Genomic DNA, 13,861 nt, shown 5'->3' with positions numbered 1-13,861 from the left:
CATAAAAGTATGGTTATCATACTTAAGAGTTCTCTGGTAGAATTTTTCTGCCCCTTAAGTATACTATTATATCATCTGCAAATAGTGATGTTTTGAATTCTTCCATTCCAATTTGTATCCCTTTGACCTCCTTTTGTTGTCTCATTGCTCTGGCTAAGACGTTGAGTACTATATTGAATAGTTAGAGATAGAGTGGGTAGTTTTGTCTAGTCCCCGGTTTTAGTGGTATTGCTTCAAGTTCCTCTAAATTTAGTTTGATATTAGCTACTGGTTTGCTGTATATTGCTTTCACTCTGTTTAGATATGGTCCTTGAATTCCATATCATTCCAAGACTTTTTGTCATGAAGGGTGTTGGATTTTGTCAAATGGTTTCTCGGTATCTAATGAGATCGTGTGATTTATTTTCTTTGAGTTTGTTTATATAGTGGGTAACATTAACTGATTTACATATATTAAACCATCCCTGTATCTTTGCTTTGAGAACTACTTGATCATGATGGATGATCATTTTGATGTGTTCTCAGATTCAGTTTACAAGAATCTTATTGAGTATTTTTGCATTGATGTCCATAAGAGAAATTGGTCTGAAGTTCTCAAACTTTGGTTCTTTTTTTTTTTTTTTTTCGGAGCTTGGTCTTTGTGGGGTTTAGGTATAAGTGTAATTGTGACTTCACAGAATGAATTGGGTATTGTTCCCTCTGTTTCTGTTTTGTGGAATATTTTAAAGAATATTGGTATTAGGTCTTCTCTGAAGTTCTGATAGAATTCTGAACTAAACTAATCTTGTCCTAGGCCTTTTTTCCATTGGTAGATTTTAATGACTGCTTCTATTACTTTGGGGGTTATGGGACTGTTCAGATAGTTTTTCTGATCCTAATTTATCTTTGGTACCTGTAATCTGTGTAGAAAATTGTTCATTTCATACATATTTTCCAGTTTTGATCTGATAATTTTTTTTTAATTTCCTCAGTTTCTGTTTTAAGTTTCCCACTTTATTTCTCATTTTATTAAATTAGATACTCTCTCTGTCTCCTCCGGTTATACTGGCTAATAGTTTATCTTCTTGATTTTCTCAAAGAACCAGCTCCTGATTTTGTTGATTCTTTGTATAGTTCTTTTTGTTTCTACTCAGTTGGTTTCAGTCCCGAGTTTGATTATTTACTGCCAACTATTCCTCTTGGGTGTATTTGCTTCTTTTTTTTGTTCTAGAGCTTTCAGATGTGCAAACAAGCTGCTAGAGTATGCTCTCTCCGGTTACTTTTGAAGGCTCTCATAGCTATGTTTTTTCTTTTTAGCACTCTTAGCACTGTGTCCCATAAGTTTGCTGGATATAAAATTAACTCAAACAAATTAGTAGCCTTCCTCTATTCAAAGATAAATAGGCTGAGAAAAACAATTAGGGAAATGATACCCATCACAAGAGTCACAAACAATATAAAATAACTTGGCTTGAGTCTAACTAAGCAACTGAGAGATCTGTATGATAATAACTTCAATTCTTTTAAGAAAGAAACTGAAGATTTTCATGTTTTGTTGAATATAGGCTTTTGTAGTAGGATCTGATAATTTTTTTTAATTCTTCAGATTCTGTTGTTATGTTTTCTTAATTTGGATACACTCTCTTGTTACCTCTGGTTAGTCTGGGTAAGGGTTTATCTATCTTGTTGATTTTCTCAAAGAACCAGCTCCTGCATTTGTTGATTTTTTTTCTTTTTTCGAAAATTTTTATTTTTAGGATAAACGTTATCATTTGAAAACCTATCTAAAATCCAAAATATCTTATAGACCTATGGTTGTCTCATTAGTCTAAAAATGAAATAATAGGGGAGTTATTTCAATTTACATATAAGCATGTAGCAGCAAATTAAGATTACCAATGTATAGATTTTAATCATTTTTTATCTTTATTAACTTGAGTATTTCTTATTTGCATTTCGATTGCTATTCCCCTTCCCGTTGAGTCTTTATATAGTACTTTTTATTTCTACTTGGTTGATTTCAGCTCTGAGTTTGATTATTTCCTGCCTTCTACTCCTCTTGGGTTTATGTCTTTCATTTTGTTCTAGAGCTTTAAGTTGTCCTGTCAAGCTGATGACATATACTCTCTCCTGTTTCTTTTTGCAGGCACTCAAATCTATGAGTTTTCCTTTTAGTACTGCTTTCATTGTGTCCCATAAGTTTTGTAATGTTATATCTTCAATTTCATTAAATTCTAAAAGTCTTTAATTTATTTCTTTATTTCTTCCTTGACCAATTTGTCATTGAGTCGAGCATTGTTCAACTTTCATGTATATGTGGACTTTCTGTCATTATTGTTATTGAAGACCAGTCTTAGCGTGGTGATCTCATAGGATGCATGGGATTATTTCTATTTTCCTGTATCTGTTGAGACCTATTTTGTGACTGATTATATGGTCAATTTTGGAGAAGATTCCATGAGGTGTTGAGAAGAAGGTATATCCTTTTTTTTAGTATGTAATGTTTTATAAATATATGTTAAATCCAATTGGTTCATAACTTCTGTTAGTTTCTTTATGTCTCTGTTTAATTTCTGTTTCCATGATCTGTCCATTGATGAGAGTGGGGTGTTGAAATCTCCTACTATTATTGTGTGAGGTGCAAAATGTACTTTGAGCTTTAGTAAGGTTTCTTTTAGGAATGTAGTTGCCCTTGAATTTGGAACATAGATATTTAGGATTAAGAGTTCATCTTGGTGGATTTTTCCTTTGATGAATATGAAGTGTCCTTCCTTATCTTTTTAAATAACTCTTGGTTGAAAGTCAATCTTATTTGATATTAGAATGGCGACTCCAGCTTGTTTCTTCAGTCCATTTGCTTGGAATATTGTTTTCCATCCATTCTGAGGTTGTGTCTGTCTTTGTCTCTGACGTGTGTTTCCTGCATGAGCAAAATGCTTGGTCCTCTTTATGTATCCAGTCTGTTATTATATGTCTTTTTATTAGGGAAATTGAGTCCATTGATGTTGAGAGATATTAAGGAATAGTGATTATTGCTTCCTGTTATTTTTGTTGTTAGAGCTGGAATTATGTTTCTTTGTCTCTCTTTTGGTTTCATTGCAAAGAAATTATATTATTGCTTTCTGTATGGTGTAGCTTCACTCCTTGTGTTGGAGGTTTCCATCTATTAACCTTTGTAGGGCTGGAAAATCTGGAGGAAATGGACAACTTTCTAGACAGGAACAAATAAATCATCTAAACAACCCCATAACTCCTAAAGAAATAGAAGCAGTTATTAAAAGTTTCCCAACCAAAAAGAGCCCAGGTCCAGATGGGTTCACTGCAGAATTATATCAGACCTTCATAGAAGACCTCCTATCAATACTGTCCAAACTATTTCACAAAATTGAAACAGAAGGAGCACTACCAAATTCCTTCTTTGAAGCCACAATCACTCTTATACCAAAACTACACAAAGACCCAACAAAGAAAGAGGACTTCAAATCAACTTTCCTTATGAATATTGATGCACAAGTACTCAATAAAATTCTTGCAAACTGAATCCAAGAACACATCAAAAGGATCCTCCATCATGATCAAGTAGGCTTCATCCCAGGGATGCAGGGATGGTTTAATGTACAAAAATCTATCAATGTAATCCCCCATATAAACAAACTCAAAGATAAGAACCACATGGTCATTTCATTAGATGCTGAGAAAGCATTTGACAAAATTCAACACCCATTCATCATAAAAGTCATGTAAAGATCAGGAATTCAAGGCCCATATCTAAAAATAATAAAAGCAATATATAGCAAACCAGTGGCTAACATCAAACTAAATGGAGAGAAACTTGAAGCAATCCCACTAAAATCAGGGACAAGACAAGGCTGCCTACTCTCTCCCTACTTATTCAATATAGTACTCGAAATCATAGCCAGAGCCATCAGACAGCAAAAGGAGGTCAAAAGGACACAGATTGGAAAGGAAGAAGTCAAAATATCACTACTTGCAGATGATATGATAGTGTACTTAAGCGACCCCAAAAGTTCCACCAGAGAACTATTTAACCTGATAAACAACTTCAGCCATGTGTCGGGGTCTAAAATTAATTCAAACAAATCAGTAGCCATCCTCTGCTCAAAGGATAAACAGGCTGAGAAAGAAATTAAGGAAATGACACCTTTCACAATAGTTCCAAATAACATAAAATATATTGGTGTGACTTTAACAAAGCATGTGAAAGATCTGTATGACAAGAACTTCAAATCTCTGAAGAAAGAAATTGAGGAAGATCTCAGAAGATGGAAAGATTTTCCATGCTCATGGATTGGCAGCATTAATATAGTAAAGATGGCCATTTTGCCAAAAGCAATCTCCAGATTCAATGCAATCCCAATCAAAATCCCTATTCAATTCTTTATAGAGATAGAAAGAACAATTTGCAAATTTATTTGGAATAACAAAAAACCCAGGATAGCGAAAACTATACTCAACAATAAAAGAACTTCCAGGGGAATCACTTTCCCTGAACTCAAGCAGTATTACAGAACAATAGTCATAGATACTGTATGGTATTTGTACAGAGACAGGCAGGTAGATCTGTGGAACAGAACTGAAGACACAGAAATGAACCCACACACCTATAGCCACTTGATATTTGACAAAGGGGCTAAAATCATCCAATGAAAGAAAGATAGCATTTTCAACAAATAGTGCTGGTTCAACTGAAGGTCAGCATGTAGAAGAATGCAAATCAATCCATTCTTATCCCCATGTACAAAGCTTAAGTTCAAGTGGATCAAGGATGTTGACATCAAACCAGATACACTCAAACTAATAGAAGAAAAAATGGGGAAGAATCTCGAACACATGGGCACTGGGAAAAATTTCCTGGACAAAACACAAATGGTTTATGCTCTAAGATCAAGAATTTACAAATGGGACCTCATGAAACTGCAAAGCTTTTGTAAAGCAAAAGGCATTGTCATTAGGATAAAATGGTCACCAACAGATTGGGAAAATATCATTACCAATTGAAAGAGCGTACCCCTAAACGGAGAGCCGCCTCTCTCGCTCCGATCGCGGGGTGAGGTGCCCCCAGGAATCACGAGTAGGCGGTCTTGATGTAACAGCAAGAGGTAGCTTTTATTAACGAGATCCCTATTAGCGGGATCCCGGGTCGATACGTATCCCACACAGGAGACAGAGGAATCGACCCCGAGCTTCCAAATTCGGGAGTTTATATAGGGGAGGCTAGGGGCATTCACGCGGTTACACATGATTGGTCATTTCAAATGGTGCACAGTTACTTTCAGCTCGAAATTACATCAGTAAGGAGTACATGCTATCTAGCAGCTCAGCAGTGCGGGTAGGGTGGCTCATCTCACTCAGGGGGATGACTCACTTCTGGGGAGTGAAGGAAGGGGAGGGGTGGCTACGGATGGTTAGTGTCCTTGAGGCTGGTAGCTGGTCCGGCAAGTCCTATCTCTGGCTCTCCCTCAGGCACGTCCGGCCCTGCACATCCGGACTCTGACAATGAGTAACCTTTTTAAAACTCTAGTTCTACATTCCCTTCTTCTTTTTTTTTTTTGAGTAGTTCTAACCTTAGAACTACATGGATAACTCAGCTTCATCTAGCATAACAGCTTGGTATTGTTGTCTTAACATGAGGATTCTAATCTGGACACTATCCAAGCCTATACACCAAGGTCATGACTAGCTTCTAGAACTTCTAAGCTTATACAGACTGTGATTCCTGAGGCACAGTCCCAAGAAGTATTAGGAGTACTAACATATGTAATGTTACATCATTTGTAATGGAAATCAAGCCTATCCCCACACCTATCTTGATAGAACCCAGGACAAACATGACTGAATTTCCCTCTAGGTCCCAGCTCTCAGCCCTAACAGCTAGTACACGGCTGGTGAGGGCTGAGAATTGACGGCTGTCAGGGTGGTCAGCAGCACCAGGTATGGTCCTTTCCAGCGAGGCTCGAGTGTCTGGGCTCAGTGTAGCTGCAGTCTCCGACCTGGAACTGATGGGATGTCTCAGGGGTCTCCGAGGCATAGGCTGCTGTCAGCTGTGAGCAGATTTCTTTCTGTATCACCTGTAGGTCTTTTAGCCTGGCACACAAATCATTATTACTATGGCACTATGACATGTTGGTTCAGTAACATCATCTAATACAGTCAGGGGAGCTGAGGCCCCATATAAGATCTCAAAGGGGGTAAGGCTGAATCTGGAAGGGGTAGTTCTTGCTCTGAAGAGAGCAAGAGGGAAGGAGTGCCACCCAGGCTGTGCCAGTCTCCATGGTCAATTTAATTTGGTCAGGGTCTCTTTTAGAGTTTTATTTATTTACTCTACCTGTCCTGAACTTTGAGGTCTGTAAATACAATGTAATTTCCAATCGACCTCTAAATACTTGGCCACACCCTGGCTTACCTTGGCAACGAAAGTAGGGCCGTTGTCTGACCAGATTACCTTGGGCACTCCAGACTGGGGAAGATTTCTTCCAGTATCTTCTTGATAACTGTCGAGGCCGTCTCTTGCAAAGTTGTTGGCTTCACCAGGGCATCCAAGAGATGGTAAAGGCATCTGAAGTGCTGATGTGCTGGAGGGGTAGAAGTTCAGCCATCCCAGATGACATCATGTTGTCCACCATGGCAGCACCCACTTGAGAACTGTTCCCGTCTGTGGACAAGGTCCTCGGCTTTCAGCAGGGGTCAATCAGCCAGTCGCAGAGGTCTTTCCTCCACCCATGGGCTTCTGTCAGTGCTTGACACTCGTGCTGTGGTGGCTCCAGGTCCGGATTGGGCAGCAAGGTGACCAGATTGCCCCCAACCGATGGAGAATCTAGTCCATGGCAGCTGATCAGTGGTCCCATCTTTTGGGACACTCTATTCAAAGGCAAACATCAGCCACTCTATCACAGTTTAAGTCCTGGATTGAGTGATAATTGTTAGTGCCCGGCACAGCACTAAGCCATTCATCTCCCAGCATCAGGTACTGGTGCACTGAGACAGGTCTTAAGCTCCACATACACAGTCTGTAGATATGCATACACATGGCCTCACCCAGCCATTTTAGCCCACACAAGCCATTTTGGAGAGCAATTTTCTCAAGAGCAAGGGATAGGGGCAGTCAGGGATGACCATGAATTAGTGGGTGGGTTACCCGGCCCACGCCAAGGTCCACTGTTCTTCGGGCAGTCCATAAGTATTGTTCGTTGCCAGTAGCCCCTTGCACTCAAGGTCTTTGGATATTGGCCCACTGGGGGGGGCATAGGAGCACAGAGCATTGGGTCCCTGTATCCACACTTCCCTTCTATCTCTGTACATAGTCAGCACTCTAGGACCAAGAAGCTCTCCAGTGGCCCCTCTTGTTCTTTCTTGGGCAGTCCCTCACCCGGTGTCCTTTTTCTTTGCATTAGGCACACTGATCTTTAGCTAGGAATACAATTCTCTTCTGTTGCCAGGTACTGTCTTCCTAGGTTCCCTAACTACTGTGGCCAGTATGTGTTCCTCTCTTGTCTTTTATCTCTCTTTAGCTCTCTAACTTCTTCTTCTTTTTGTCTCTTTTCTTCCCTAGCTTCCTGCTCTTTTTATCCTCTTTCTTTCTTTCTTTCTTTCTTTCTTTCTTTTCAATCTCTCTGTCTGCATCTTCTTCTACAGCTATTAGTTGCTGTCCACTTTTGTACACAGACCCTGAACCACACATCAAACTTATTTTCTCTGCAACTTACAATAACTCTCTCAGTGACTTAGCTTAACCCTTCAAGTTTCTGTAACTTTCTCTTCATATCCTTTCCTTATCTTAGCCAGAATGGTGGGGCATTTTCCAGTCCCTCAGAGACCCACCCTTGGAGCCTGGCGGCAGACCTGGCACTCCCTACCTTTAGGCATATTGAAGTCAACAGGCAGAAGTGAAGGCCTTCCATCCGTGTCTGGAACATTCTTTCTGGCCTCTAGTAGGATTCCGTCTTTCCTTGGTGGTAAAGAAGACCTGTAACAGTTACTAACAAGCATCTCAAATGGGATGGTGAGAAAACAAGAGAATCTTGAGAATAGAGGTCTACCGAAGAGGGCAAACAGCATTTAGTCACACAGCTAAACCAGGAGGCCTTTCTTGGACAAAAACGCCATTGTACAAATAAGCACAAGCTTAGATTTTCCCTCAAGGAGTATCTCTCTTCAGTGTCAGCTCCATGGCTTTGCCTCTCAAGAGAACCAGCCTCCAAATGACACTAGGCTTCTAGTAACAACTAATAACAAAAGGATGGAGAGATGGTTAGAACCTGGGTGCTAGATGTCAGGTGGCTGACAAAAGAATCGTAACCAGTTCACCTGGGGCTATCAGGACCTCAGTAGTAGCCCTTTACCAAACTGTCTCACTGGGTTTAAAGGCCCATGGAAAAGAAAACATTAATCCTGACCTTGGCCACCGCCTGATAAGGCAGGCTCCCTTAAAGAACTTCTCTAAATGAGCGCTCTCCTACTCTGAGCAAATGTCAGAAATTCCTTTCTTGTTCTTGTTTTCCTTATAGTCCTCTCCCACCTCGCTCTCAGCCATTTTAGATCATTCTTCCCGTAGCATTTCTAACACAGCCTGTCCCTTTTTTATAGCCTGTTGACAGCATTTCTGATCTTTTAGGCAGCTACGCACTAAGTGCCATACCGGCTGAAACTCCGCCTTTAAGATTCCTTGTTCCCAAGCAAAATTTAAATCTTCCCCAGCTTATCACAGCTGGCTGCGAGCACAAGCACAGATAAAACACTGTTTTAAAAATTAACTTTGGCTATCAACCAACACACCGCCACTAGAGCAGGGTCCATAAGATTAAGTTTCTTATTCACTAAGCATTAAGGGGACCAAGTAAAACTCTTCAACGAACAAAGCAAACAGTTCCATGGTTTCAAACACAGTCGTCGGTCCAAGATTTTAAACACGGTCATCAGTCCAAATTCAAACACGAAACAAAAGTGAAAAAGACACTGGACAATACCACAGAAAACAATCCAGAAAAACAAGACCAAGACAAAGCATCCTATAACCAATTTCCACAGATGCCTGGTACCTTCAGTACCTGGCCCAAACTGCAGCTTAACCTTAGCTGCTTCTGGGATACCAAACACAGAAACAGAATACAGACAACAGACACTAACACATCTAAGCACACTTGTCCATGCCTATACTTAAATAGGCATCCGAACGCGACCTCCGAAGTCAAGTCACAGTCAGATCTTTTCGACTGTCAGTTGCCGAGTCCTCCCGACAAAGGCTGGCTCGCGGAACGTCTCTCACGCGTCCCAGAACCTGCGCGATTGGGGCGTCCCCCTGTGTGCTTTCTAAAAAGAAAAAAGAAAGAAAAGGACTATTCGGAGTAGGAATCCTTCCTCTACTCACAGGCGCCTGTTCGGGGTGGGGAACCTTCTTCCACCTGTGCACAGAGCAGGAATCCTTCTTCTGCCCAGACAGTGCACTCTCAAGCTAGCTTTCTACGGGGTGGGAATCCTTCTTCCACCCGTGCACAGGACAGGAATCCTTCTTCTGCCCAGACAGTGCACCAAGACCTTAAACTGGTACCGAAAAACACAGACTACAGGACTTAATTCACACACACTCACACACAGCGGCCGCTTTCCAGCACTCACACTAACGTACCTCCAAGTGGCATTCGGGCTTCCGGGGGGTCACGCTCTGATCCCGGACAAGCCCCCATATGAAAGAGCGTACCCCTAAACGGAGAGCCGCGTTTCTCGCTCTGATCCCGGGGTGAGGTGCCCCCAGGAATCACGAGTAGGCGGTCTTGATGTAACAGCAAGAGGTAGCTTTTATTAACGAGATCCCTATTAGCGGGATCCCGGGTCGATACGTATCCCACACAGGAGACAGAGGAATGGACCCTGAGCTTCCAAACTCTGGAGTTTATATAGGGGAGGCTAGGGCCATTCACGCGGTTACACATGATTGGTCATTTCAAATGGTGCACAGTTACTTTCGGCGCGAAATTACATCAGTAAGGAGTACATGCTATCTAGTAGCTCAGCAGCGCGGGTAGGGTGGCTCATCTCACTCAGGGGGATGACTCACTTCTGGGGAGTGAAGGAAGGGGAGGAGGTGGCTACAGATGGTCAGTGTCCTTGGGGCTGGTAGCTGATCCGGCAAGTCCTATCTCTAGCTCTCCCTCAGGCACGTCCGGCCCTGCACATCCGGACTCTGACAATGAGTAACCTTTTTAAAACTCTAGTTCTACACAATCTTACATCTGATAGGAGGTTAATATCCAAAATATACAAAGAACTCAAAAAATTAGTCTCCAGAAAGCCAAATTAAAATTAAAAATGGGTTATAGTGCTAAACAAAACATTCTCATCTGAGGATTGTCAAATGAACAAAAAGCACCAATGGAACACTTCTCCATTGTTGGTGGGATTGCAAACTGGTACAAACACTCTGTAATCAGTCTGGATGTTCTTCAGAAAATTTGATATCACACTATCTGAGGACCCAGCTATACCTCTCTTGGGCATATATCCAAAAGATGCTCCAACGTACAACAAAGACACATCCTCCATTATGTTCATAGCAGCCTTTTTTATAATAGCCAGAAGCTGGAAAGAACCCATTTGCCCTTCAACAGAGAAATGGATTAAAAAAAAATGTGGTACATCTACACAATGGAATACCACTCAGCTATCAAAAACAATGACTTCATGAAATTCATAGGCAAATGGAATGAACTAGAAAATGTTATCCTGAGTGATTACTCAATCACAGTAAAACACACTTGGTATGCACTCATTGATAAGTAGATAATTGTCAAAAAGCTCAAATTACCCAAGGTGCAATCTACAGACCACAGGACGCTCAAGAAGAAGGATGACCAAAATGCAGATGCTCCCACTCCTTGGATATGGAAGCAAAGTTTAGAGCAGCGACTCAAGCAATGGCCATTCAGAGCCTGACACACATGTGGCCCATATATATATATATATATATATATATATATATATATATATATATAGATATATATATATATATAGATATAGATATAGATATAGATATAGATATAGATATAGATATAGATATAGATATAGATAGATAGAGATAGAGATAGAGATAGAGATAGAGATAGAGATAGAGATAGAGATAGAGATAGAGATAGATATATATAGATATACCAAAACTAGATAAGATTGATGAAGCTAAAACATGCATGCAGAAAGGAACTCTCCTGAGGGACACATCCAGACCATGTCCAATACAGAGGTCAGTCCTAGCAGCAAACCACAGAACTGAGAATAGGACCCCCCCTTGGGAGTGAATTAGAGGAAGTATTGAATGAGTTGAAGGAGCTTGCAACCCCATAAAAACAACAATGCCCATCAGCCCGAGCTAAACCACTACCGAAAGACTATACATGGACTGACCCAGGGCTCCAACTGCATATGTAGCAGAGAATAGCCTTGTTGGGGCACCAGTGGAAGGGAAATTTCCAAGGCTAGACCCCCAGTGCTGGGGAATATGGGGGAGGGCAGTAAAGGGGATGCATAGGGGGAATACCCATTTGGGGAAAGGGGAAAGGGAGGGAATGGGGACTTATGGACAAGAAACCGGGAAGGGGAATAACCTTTGAAATGTAAGTAAAGAAATACATAATAAAATAATTTTTAAAAAAGGAAATCGAAGATCTCAGAAGATAGAAAAATCTCCCAAGCTCATGTTTTGGCAGGATTAGTAGAGTAAAATTTGTACCTTGCCAAAAGTAACCTACAGATTCAATGCAGTCTCCATCAAAATTCCAACTTGATTTGTTATGGAATTTCAAATAGCAATTTGCAAATCTATTTGGAATAACAAATGATGCAGTATTAATTAATCAATTAATTAATTAATAGTGGAAACTATTCTCAACAATAAAAATAGCTCTGGGGGAATCACTGGTCCTGACCTCAAACTGTATTACAAAGCAATAGTAATAAAAACTTCATGGTATAGGTAGAGAGACAGGCACGTAGATCAATCTATTCTTGGGTAATGCAATGCAGTCCTTTAATCCTGTCTTGAATACAGACACAGCATACCTTTAGTACAGATGTTTAATCCCAAAATATGCCATTTAATTGAGGGGAAGAGAAAGTGACATATCTGAGAAAGATAGGATAGAATATATCAGAAATTAGATAAACTAATTTCCCGAAGGTCAGGAAAGTAATGCTCCTTTAAGAGCAGTAGTGGAGAGAGAGTTCAATTCTACTGAGTTCAGTTCAGGAAACTTCATTTCGGAAAATTCCAGTTTGTAGAGTTCAGAGGTAGTCCTTCAGAACAGAGCAATGCAGTCAGCAGCTGAGAGAAACCAATTTGAATCAGTCAGTTTGAAGTGGAGTATAAGTCAAAACAGTTGAGTTATTCAGTAGCCAGCCAGAGTTCAGAAAAAATATAAAGAATGAGTTCATTCAGCAGTATGTCTCAGAATCAGAAATGTCCTAAGCCAAGGTCCAGACAGAGGCTGGAAGCAAAATGTTTCAAGTCCCCCCACTTGCAGAAGATTAGATTGTATGAAAACTAGAAGCTTCCCGGCCTAAACCTAGGGATAGTTAGGAAGAAATGCTCTGAGATCATCCCTCGCCATGTATTCATAAAGCCTGGTTATGGCTTTTCTTACCACCACAACAGAGGAAATAAAAGTGACATTTATATTTATATTTTGCATCCACTTGCAATTAAACAGAATACAATGTTTGGTTTTAATTTTTACTAAATATAACAGATATATTTAACTATTTATGTCAGTTGAAAGTCTGTCATTTTTCATCACAGACTTAACCTCTCGGCATAGTTCACCTAATACACAGTAAATATGTTTCTACTGGTTTATTATAAAATTTGGAAAAACAATAAAGCGGGAAACTATTCTTCTTGAAATCTACATGTGAGTTATATTATTACAATATAAATAACTTTATAAACTCAAGCATGTTTTGCATATTGCTTTTCTTATTTCAATAGCAGGCAACAACCTAACTGTGAAAAACCATGATATGAAATAAATTTTACATTCCAATTATTTTAATATCATTTATATATTCAACATAATTTAAGATAAATCTAGATTAAGAATAAATATTTTAGAAACAAAATAAGAGTCATATTGGTATAGAGGTTTGGCAGGCATACACTTATGAATTTATATTCACTGTGTGGTTAATTTGGTAGTATGTGTTTAAACTCTGCCACTTAACTGTAGGTATTTTAATTTGATTGCTTTATATTTTACTGTGAGAAAATTCTCTTTTATTTTTGTAGATTCATTAGATTCTCAGAAATATAAATATATGTAATTTAATTATACTTCATTCAAAATTGTTTCACAGATGTGTTAATGTCATAAAACAAGTTAATTCTTTTAAAATATACAATGACTATCTATCACTGACAGCCTCAGATGATGAAGATGGTTTTGATGATAAGGATGTTAACAATTACAAGGATACATTTAGAAATATCAAAGCCATTTCCCAAATTATTCAAACACATTTGAAACAAGATTAACTGACATTACTTTATTATTTTCCTATGATATCATTTATTTACTGTTAAGAATAGTTTCATTAAATGATCTATTCTCATTTGTAAAAACTTCATATCTGTGTATATATGTCAAGTATCTGTTTTATATATGATTCTTATAATGGAATTTCATAACTATTAATGTTGATAGACAATTTATCAGACTTTAAAATCATACCAGAGAAAATTGTAGACATTTTCTCATTAAGCTTCTAGACTAAGTTAGTTGTGATAGAAGACCCCTCATAAATGTGGGTGTACAATTCTGGACCTTGTACTGAATAAAATACATAAAACTAGCCTAGTGACAGAATTTATTACTCTTTGCTA

Source organism: Rattus norvegicus, chromosome 18 (genome assembly GCF_036323735.1).
Source record: "Rattus norvegicus strain BN/NHsdMcwi chromosome 18, GRCr8, whole genome shotgun sequence".
NCBI lineage: Eukaryota > Metazoa > Chordata > Mammalia > Rodentia > Muridae > Rattus > Rattus norvegicus.
This window is presented reverse-complemented; position numbering follows the sequence as displayed.